Genomic DNA, 8,435 nt, shown 5'->3' with positions numbered 1-8,435 from the left:
AACTGTTTACATTGAAAAAAAAAGAGAACACTCAAAATTCACAAAGATTATAGCTAAGACATGTGTCTATATATATAACAGCTAGAATTTATAGAAATGTAACTCAAATTGTTCGCGCCATATTCATACCATAGTATAGTTAGAACAGACCATGCTTGCTTACCATATATGATATAGACTAGTTATGATACTAACTATACTATGGTATGAATATGGCGCGAACGATTTGAGTTACATTTCTATAAATTCTAGCTGTTATATATATATAGACACATGTCTTAGCTATAATCTTTGTGAATTTTGAGCCTATTGCTCGTAGGCTAATAGTAATACACGGCTATAATAGTACGTAGGCTAATAGTAAGGCCACGGCGGATCAAGGATAGTTTGGGACCCCCGAAATATGTTTTCGCATATGTGCTACACTAATCTGGGGTGTTGAACTAGGCTTGTACATTATCCATTGTATAAAGACACTATAATTAAGAAGACATGTACTATAAGGACTTATTTTTATTTCACTCTGGGGATTTTGTTACTGCATGACCTATGATTGCATAGCCAATATATGAGCGATACCTCAATATATTTGAGATACCCTGTGTGAATGTTAGTTGTATAAGATGAATATATATACATATATATATATATATATATATATATATATTATAATTATTATTATTATTATTATTATTTATTATTATTATTATTATTATTATAATTATATATATATATATATATATGCCCTACCATAGGAGAGATGGAAATGGAAATTACTTTATACAATGTTCTATGGGTGCCTTCGATGACAACACTGTGCAACAGATGCTAAAACTTACACCGTGCTCGACCAATAAGCAAGCTGTGAGCAAGAGGTTTAAACTGGTTTCAGAAGACCATTTCACCACCACCAACTGTTCTTGAGTATCCTCCAGTTGATAGTCTAAAGCAGTTCCAGGAGCTGCTATACTCAGAGAGATACGATGCTATTCTCGAGAACTTCAACATGACAGCAGGAGAACTTTCAAAGGTTTGTGGTAATCGTTGGCTCTCTGATGACCATATGACATGGTTAGTCAACAAGTTAAACAATGAACAGGAACAAGTATTTTGCGCATACATAAACAACATTACTAACATTGAAAGAATGGTACATAGGAGAATCCTCTCAAGAGGTAAAATGCCCAAATCCCTGGCGTTTCTTGTAAACGTAGGACATGAGAACGGCCAGGTTTACCTTGGGAGAGACGCACAACCAGGATTTCACTGGACGATGTGCCATGTCAACATGCAAAATAAATGCATCTTCTATGGTGACTCACTGGTTGGGACATTTCCACATGCCTGGTCGACAGGATAAAGCGCTTCATCAAGGCCATCTATGGTGACTCAGCTTTCAATCAGTACAGGCTGCATGCGTGTCATGATCCTTCTACCCACTCACCAGGATCTGCTCACAAGTGTTCTGAGACTTGCTCTACATATTTTCCACTACAGACCTGTGGCAGCATATGTGGACAGTTGCTATGGCCATGGCTGCTGTGTCTTGCCACAATCCTGAATTCTTTGATATCTGGTAGCAAGGTAAATATTCAACAATACTTATTACTAGTTTTAAACACTAACTTACTGTATATAAGATTGAATTGACAATACTGTAGTTCTTAAAACTGAAAGAATACCAAGTTTTCACAAAATTACTGAATATGTGTACAATATATAAAATTTCATATATATATATTGTTGCTTTATCAAAATCCAAAAATTGCCATCACTTTCAGGTCTTTCACACATGCAAGTAATTGTCTTCCCCACCAGTACAGTATAAAAGCCATGTTCCTTATTCCATTGTATTTTTGTTTCCATTAAAGGCACACTGATGCAACTAAGACTGCAAACATGTATCTCAAAACTCCTACCAATTCTCCCAATATCTGAGACGAGTAATTGCTGCCTGGATAGCAGAAGGAAAGGTAAATGTTAAGTACATTGTGCCAGCTACAAACCTACCTGTCACAGACCTCGACCAACCTGATGATGTTCCTACAAACCTACCTGTCACAGACCTCGACCAACCTGATGATGTTCCTACAAACCTACCTGTTCACAGCACTCGACAACCTGATGATGTTCCTACAAGCCTACCTGTCACAGACCTCGACCAACCTGATGATGTTCCTACAAGCCTACCTGTCACAGACCTCGACCAACCTGATGATGTTCCTACAAACCTACCTGTCAAGACCTCGACCAACCTGATTGATGTTTCCTACAAGCCTACCTGTCACAGCCTCGACCAACCGGGTGATTATGCTTCCTACAAACATACCTGTCACAGGACCTCGACCAAACCTGATGATGTTCTACAAAACCTACCTGTCACAGACCCGACCAACCGGATATGTTCCCTACAAACCTACCTGTCACAGACCTCGACCACCTGATGATGTTCCTACAAACCTACCTGTCACAGACCTCGAATCCAACCTGCATGATGTTCCTTACAAGCCTACCTGCCTCAAGACTCGACCACCTGGTATTGATGTTCCTACAAACATCACCTGCTCAAGACTCGACCAACCTGATGATGTTCCCTACAAACCTACCTGTCACAGACCTCGACCAACCTGATGATGTTCCTACAAACCTACCTGTCACAGACCTCGACCAACCTGATGATGTTCCTACAAACCTACCTGTCACAGACCTCGACCAACCGGATGATGTTACTACAAACCTAACTGTTTACATTGAAAAAAAAAGAGAACAGTATGTTTGCAATCACTGTCAGCAGATATTTGAAAGAACATACAACCCTAAAGCGACATATTAGAGAAAACATGATAATGAACTGAGTGGCATGAATGCCATGGGTAATTGTAACTGTGAACATTGTGGACAATGCTTCAGACGGATGCTTGATCTTCGTAACCACCAGACCAAAGAGCATAGTGTCATCTTCAGGGATTGAAATCAGTTCGTTTGGTAATTGCACAGGTAAATATTATTTCTTTTACATAAATTAAACCAGTACAAATTTCCAGTAATTTAAGTTATTGATTTCTGGTACAGATTTTTAAATAACGTATTTCAATCTTTAGTTAATAATAAAAACCAAAACGTTTATCATTATTGTGTGGTTGTAGAATTTGACACATGGAAAGAGAAGTAGAGAAGAGAGAAAATTGCAGTTTTATTAAAAGACTGGCATCAAAAACTGTGAAAAGCTTGGAGAAATTGAATATTATCAGTGCAACAGGAGTGGCCAATATCAGAAAACTGGTGAAGGAAATAGATGTAACAAATCTCAAGGTATATATGTACTCCATGTTTATTAAGAGAAAAAATATCTATATTAATCTTTTTTAAATTATGTAGTCTTTAATTGCCATTTAAACCCAGTGACAACTTGTTCAGGTTACGAAACTTGACATGTGCAGATAAAATTTTCAACATCTTGATCAGGGATTTAAATAAAACTTAAATCACGGGCATTTTTATACTGTGTGTGTCAGGGAGGATTCTATTTACATTGTATAATTGACAGTTTATTATTCAATATAGATATTGATGAAATATCAGGATTTCACGTTCCTAAAATGTGCAAATATCATGAACTGTGCATGACCACCTCTGATTAAAAGTTTGGGTTATACTGTCAACATTGCATATATTTTCATCGACATCTATATATTAAATAAAACATTACATGGCTACATGGGAGCTGGAGATACAAATTTATCTTCACGACTGATGTTAAACATCTCTCACTTGTTCGCTGCGCTTAGTCGTGATATATTATTGACACGAGGTAAATTCAAATACGAATCTGTGCGCCATGTAATATAGTCAATATGGATATTTGGGATATATTTTAGGGGTGTGAAATGAACATCCCAGGTTGAGCTTCAATTAATGGTTATTAATTTTTATTTAGTTCCAGTAAAGATGCAGGAAAATTGTACCGCCACAATGAAAAACACACTTTGCCATGGGCCAAGTTCAAGTTGAGATTTGTTTGACCCATCAAGGTCACACAAGCGACATACAGCACCTTAGATTAGCAAAAAGCAAGCGTGAAGAGATAGCTGCAAAGCTAAAACAAGGCGTTCTTTTGATGCTATTTTAAATGGGGTTAGAGATGGCATTCAATGGAGGAAGATCTCAGTAGAACAGTTATTTTAGACAGGAAGGATATACATAATATACACAAGCATTTGGGCTGAAAGACATACAGAGACATTCGAATGATCAGGAAAGTGTGATGCATGGATAACAGAATGGGAAAAGTCAGAGACAAATCCTATTCTCTTCTACAAAAATGCAAGGGGGAAGAGTCAGATATGCCTCTGGACAAAGAACGACTTTTGTTATAATTGTCCAAAGCGTTCCAAAAGAATTTACTTAATAGTTTTGGTAATAAAAGGTGTTTTGTGCCGACTCCACACATGGAACCACGGCATATGATTTTTTATTAACATCGCTGCTGATAGTAGACGAGTTTGGCTCTGGTATCCCTGTGGCCTGGTGTCTCTCAAAATCACGAGGACACAAATACTATGAATATTTTTTCGAGATGATCAAAATGAATTGCGGCACCATTGTCTCGCAATGGTTCATGTCTGACACTGCCAACCAGTACTTCAATGCTTGGGGTAGGTGTCATGAAAAATCGTCAACAAAATTAATATGCACATGGCATGTGACAAAGCATGGAGGCAAAATTAAGGACTAAAATCAAGGACATGTATGAAGAAGCTGATACCTATAAATGCTTCGGGTAATTATGGAAGAGACGGACCAGGAAGTATTTGAATATCAACTTAAAGAAAATAGTAAATTTACTAGTAGGAAATCCAAAACACAAGAATTCGGCACTACTTCCAACTGAATGGGTACAAGGAAATATGAATGGGCTTTTTTTAATAGACTTGGCTAGGATCAATACCAACATGTTTCTCGAGGCATTTCACCGAGTTTTAAGCAACTTTACATGATGGAAACGTCAATAAGCGGGTGGACAATTGTTGTTTAACCTTTTAAAATATATGAGAGACAAAAAATTTGAAGAATGATTAAGCTAACAAAAGGAAGCCTACAGCCAGAATCAAGATGATCCACGAAAGGCACAGAGAAGCATGGAAATGGGACGAACAGTGTGTCAATCAGTTAGCTGTGGGAAAATGGGGTGTAGTTTCCAAAGATAAGAAGAGGGAGTACATCGTTACAAAAGTGCTGGAAACTGTAAAGACAGTAATGTTCTCTCAAGTGCTCCGACTGCCTGGAGGTATAATATGTGTCACACATTTTCTTGCAACTGTCCAGATAGCTTAATCAAATCTACAATATGCAAGCATACACACCTTGTTGGCAGAACAATGACAACAACACTCTACTGATGATGAAACCACCGAAAGGATGAACAAGACTATGGATTCTGAACAGAAACGAAATCCAAATGATTATGCTGGATGTAAAACACACAAATTCGAAACAGGTGATCTAGACTTATTAAAAGAAAATAACGTCTAGGCTACTTGGGTTAATTACCAGATAAGTAACTGCAACAACACAAGGAGCCTTACAAGAACTAAACAAAGGATTCATCGAAACAGAATCTTTTCCAGTCATGCTACAGAACCCCGGCAATCTATCGCAGATTCATCCTAAAGTTAATGTCCCAAGTAACAAGAAGCAGACAACACAAAGAAGCTTTTACTCAACCAAAAAAAAGAGGAAGAGGGCATGTAATGTGAGATTAGCAAGACCAACTAGTGAAGAGAAAGAAAATATTGGAAAATGTATGTTGAATTCTCTATTTTCTTCTATACTATAATATATATATATATATATATATATATATATATATACTATATATATATATATATATTTACATTTTTCAATTATATTATAATTTGTCACAATTATGTTACTGTAAATGCTAGAATTAGTAAATAAATATTAATCCTTCTAATTTGTTTTTCTAGTCTTGGTAGGAGATGAAGACTGGACATGCCACCAGTGTAAAAAGTGCAGAGAAATTAATATGATTGAGTGCGATGAATGCAACAACTGTTTTGATTGGTAATTAATAAATTATTATAATTCATTTGAATATCATATAGTTTAAAAAAAACCTTTCAAAGCACAGAGTGCATATATAAATAAAAATATAATAATAAATTTAAATCAATTTCAGGGAGTGTGCAATGATTGTGGAGGAGCCAGAGGATTTGTCTGTTTGGTTATGCCGGGAATGTCTTCACAGCAGTCAAAGAATGGAAAAACCATTGACTGAGCAAACTCAACTAAGAATAGAAAATTTACAAGCTACGTTATTCTGTGTGTATTAGACATCTAATTGAGACAGCTTGTTTTGTTTTATCAGCAATTAACATAATATTTTGAGACATGACTGCCAGTAAGAAAAAAAAATGATAAGAAATTGTTAACGTTATAAAGGTTAGTAACGTTTATACCCGTCACACCTACCACCTCCCTTCGATCACGCAATCACGCGGTAGGTGTGACAGTATTATAGTAATGAAAGACAAATCAGTTCGAGAGGCGATTTTATTTGTTAACAGTAGTAATGTAGCATCTGATTAGTAATTCCAACATTTTAGTTATCGTGTATGTTTTGGACTTTTGCAGAACTTTTATATCTGTTGATATTAGAAGAAATCTCAGAGTTGGTTGCAGTAAGACCATACAGTATGTGTCTAGACCACTGTGCACGTGAAATTATTATTTGTAATATACATACGATGGTACCTGTTGGGGGGCGGGTCGGGCACGGGGGTTCAGGCTCGGAGAGAACAAAGCCGTGATCGAATATTACACCGTGAGCGTGGATGAAATTGAGCCAGTGGCTCGTCAGCTTGGGTCTTGCTTCACTAAAACAACAAGTTTCCAGGAAAACCCGTTACCAAACGAGATTCTTTTTGAAGTACCTGAAACGGTCGCTGAGAAGAGGAAAACCGATGTTTCATAGAGATGTCATAAACAACTACCGACCCAAGTGAAACTAAACTGCGAATTTGTTGTTTTGGTCTCTTTTCCCTTTCTCATGGGACCATGCATTTATATCATAAAACAAATAAACAATGCCTGGCCATGTACTATATACCTCATAAAACACTTTGTCATTCGAGACACGAGAGAAAGGTTAATTAAAAGCACTCGGCCAAAGCAGCCGAGTGCATGAGACTTCACATGGCCATGTAGCATTGTCTTATTTTGTAATTATAATCTTTTGTACATAATTCTGCATACTGTGTCATACTTCTCATGCCCTGAGCCACAGGCAGTTGGAACACTTTAATAATAAATTCATAATTTGTAAAATGTATTTACTATCAAAATATTATTGATTATCTATGTTTTTGCCTATTACTGTAACAGTGATTCCTTGGCAAGATACATGACCAAGTTAACTTGCTTTGTCAATATAATATATATAAGGGAACTTTATAAGATCAATTTAGGAATAAACATTAAGGGAACAAAATTAATTAGCACCGGCCAACTCCCCAACTGGCATATGCCAGCAAATTATTTGGAGGGCCAGTAACTATTGGGCCAAAACACCGGGCCTCTCGAGCGGTGTGTTTCAGTTGTGTTAGCGAGTACTACATTTTTTTTATTGCATTATATGAGCAAATAGCTACAGTACTGTCTTTACCTGAAGGATATCATGCCATAATTTATCACATTTTACATAATTTGAAAATCGAAAATGCAAGCGTGAAACATGCAAAAACACTTGGACATCATTCACGATCTGCATTATAGTCTCAGCGGCAGATCCAGACTTCAAGTTCAAGGAAGGGGGGTCTGGAAAACTGGTGGGGGGGGGGTACTAGGGGCCTCCCCAGAATTTAAAAAATGAATACGCAGCGAGACTGGTGTTTGCAGGCACTTAGTACAGTATGCCGTCATTCTGACTACAACAATCATTTTAGTAGAAACAATTCATTCGCTTCTGAATTTATGTACGGGGGGGGGGGTGCAAACACGTTCTTCCAGTGTAGCGTGCCAGGCAAGGGGCTGACACGGCCCATGCAGCACCTGAGCACGTGACAAGGGTGAGGCCATGAAGTCGATCAGCAGCCTACGTCACCGCGGGCTCATATATAAGCAGCCTCGATCCAATGAGAAAATGCGTCAATCTTCGACCACAAGCTCGAGAGCACTTCGAGGGATCCATCAAGCGCCACCCACCGAGTCGATCTTCGGCCACGAGCTTGGTACAGGACTTCGAAGGACGGGCCGAACAGCATACACTGAGGAGCCGGAGGAGTCGTCGCAATAGCTAAAATAAACGTAGCTCTAGAACTATGGCCCTGCGGCGGAGCGCAAGGGCTATAGTTCTAGAGCTAGGATAACGTATTATAGTCGAATAAGACGTCATCAATTATATATATCATAATTAT

General features: G+C 37.7%; 2 long non-coding RNA genes across 2 annotated transcripts; both read right to left on the bottom strand.

The window, feature by feature from the left end:
• Positions 1-883: 883 nt before the first annotated feature.
• On the bottom strand, positions 884-8,382 carry LOC106819920. Its single transcript, XR_001395521.1, has 4 exons — positions 8,224-8,382; positions 6,767-6,896; positions 5,364-5,437; positions 884-1,573 (listed from the first exon to the last, which is right to left on the bottom strand). It is a non-coding gene; the product is annotated as an uncharacterized LOC106819920 (long non-coding RNA).
• Positions 1,580-2,159, bottom strand: LOC106819921. The gene is made up of 3 exons (XR_001395522.1): positions 2,146-2,159; positions 2,056-2,100; positions 1,580-2,010 (listed from the first exon to the last, which is right to left on the bottom strand). It is a non-coding gene; the product is annotated as an uncharacterized LOC106819921 (long non-coding RNA).
• Positions 8,383-8,435: the final 53 nt, after the last annotated feature.

The sequence above is a fragment of the Priapulus caudatus genome, unplaced genomic scaffold, assembly GCF_000485595.1.
Source record: "Priapulus caudatus unplaced genomic scaffold, Priapulus_caudatus-5.0.1 Scaffold5140, whole genome shotgun sequence".
Classification (NCBI taxonomy): Eukaryota; Metazoa; Priapulida; class Priapulimorpha; order Priapulimorphida; family Priapulidae; genus Priapulus; species Priapulus caudatus.
Note: the sequence above shows the minus strand (reverse complement) of the source record. Positions and strands in the feature narration are given on the sequence as shown.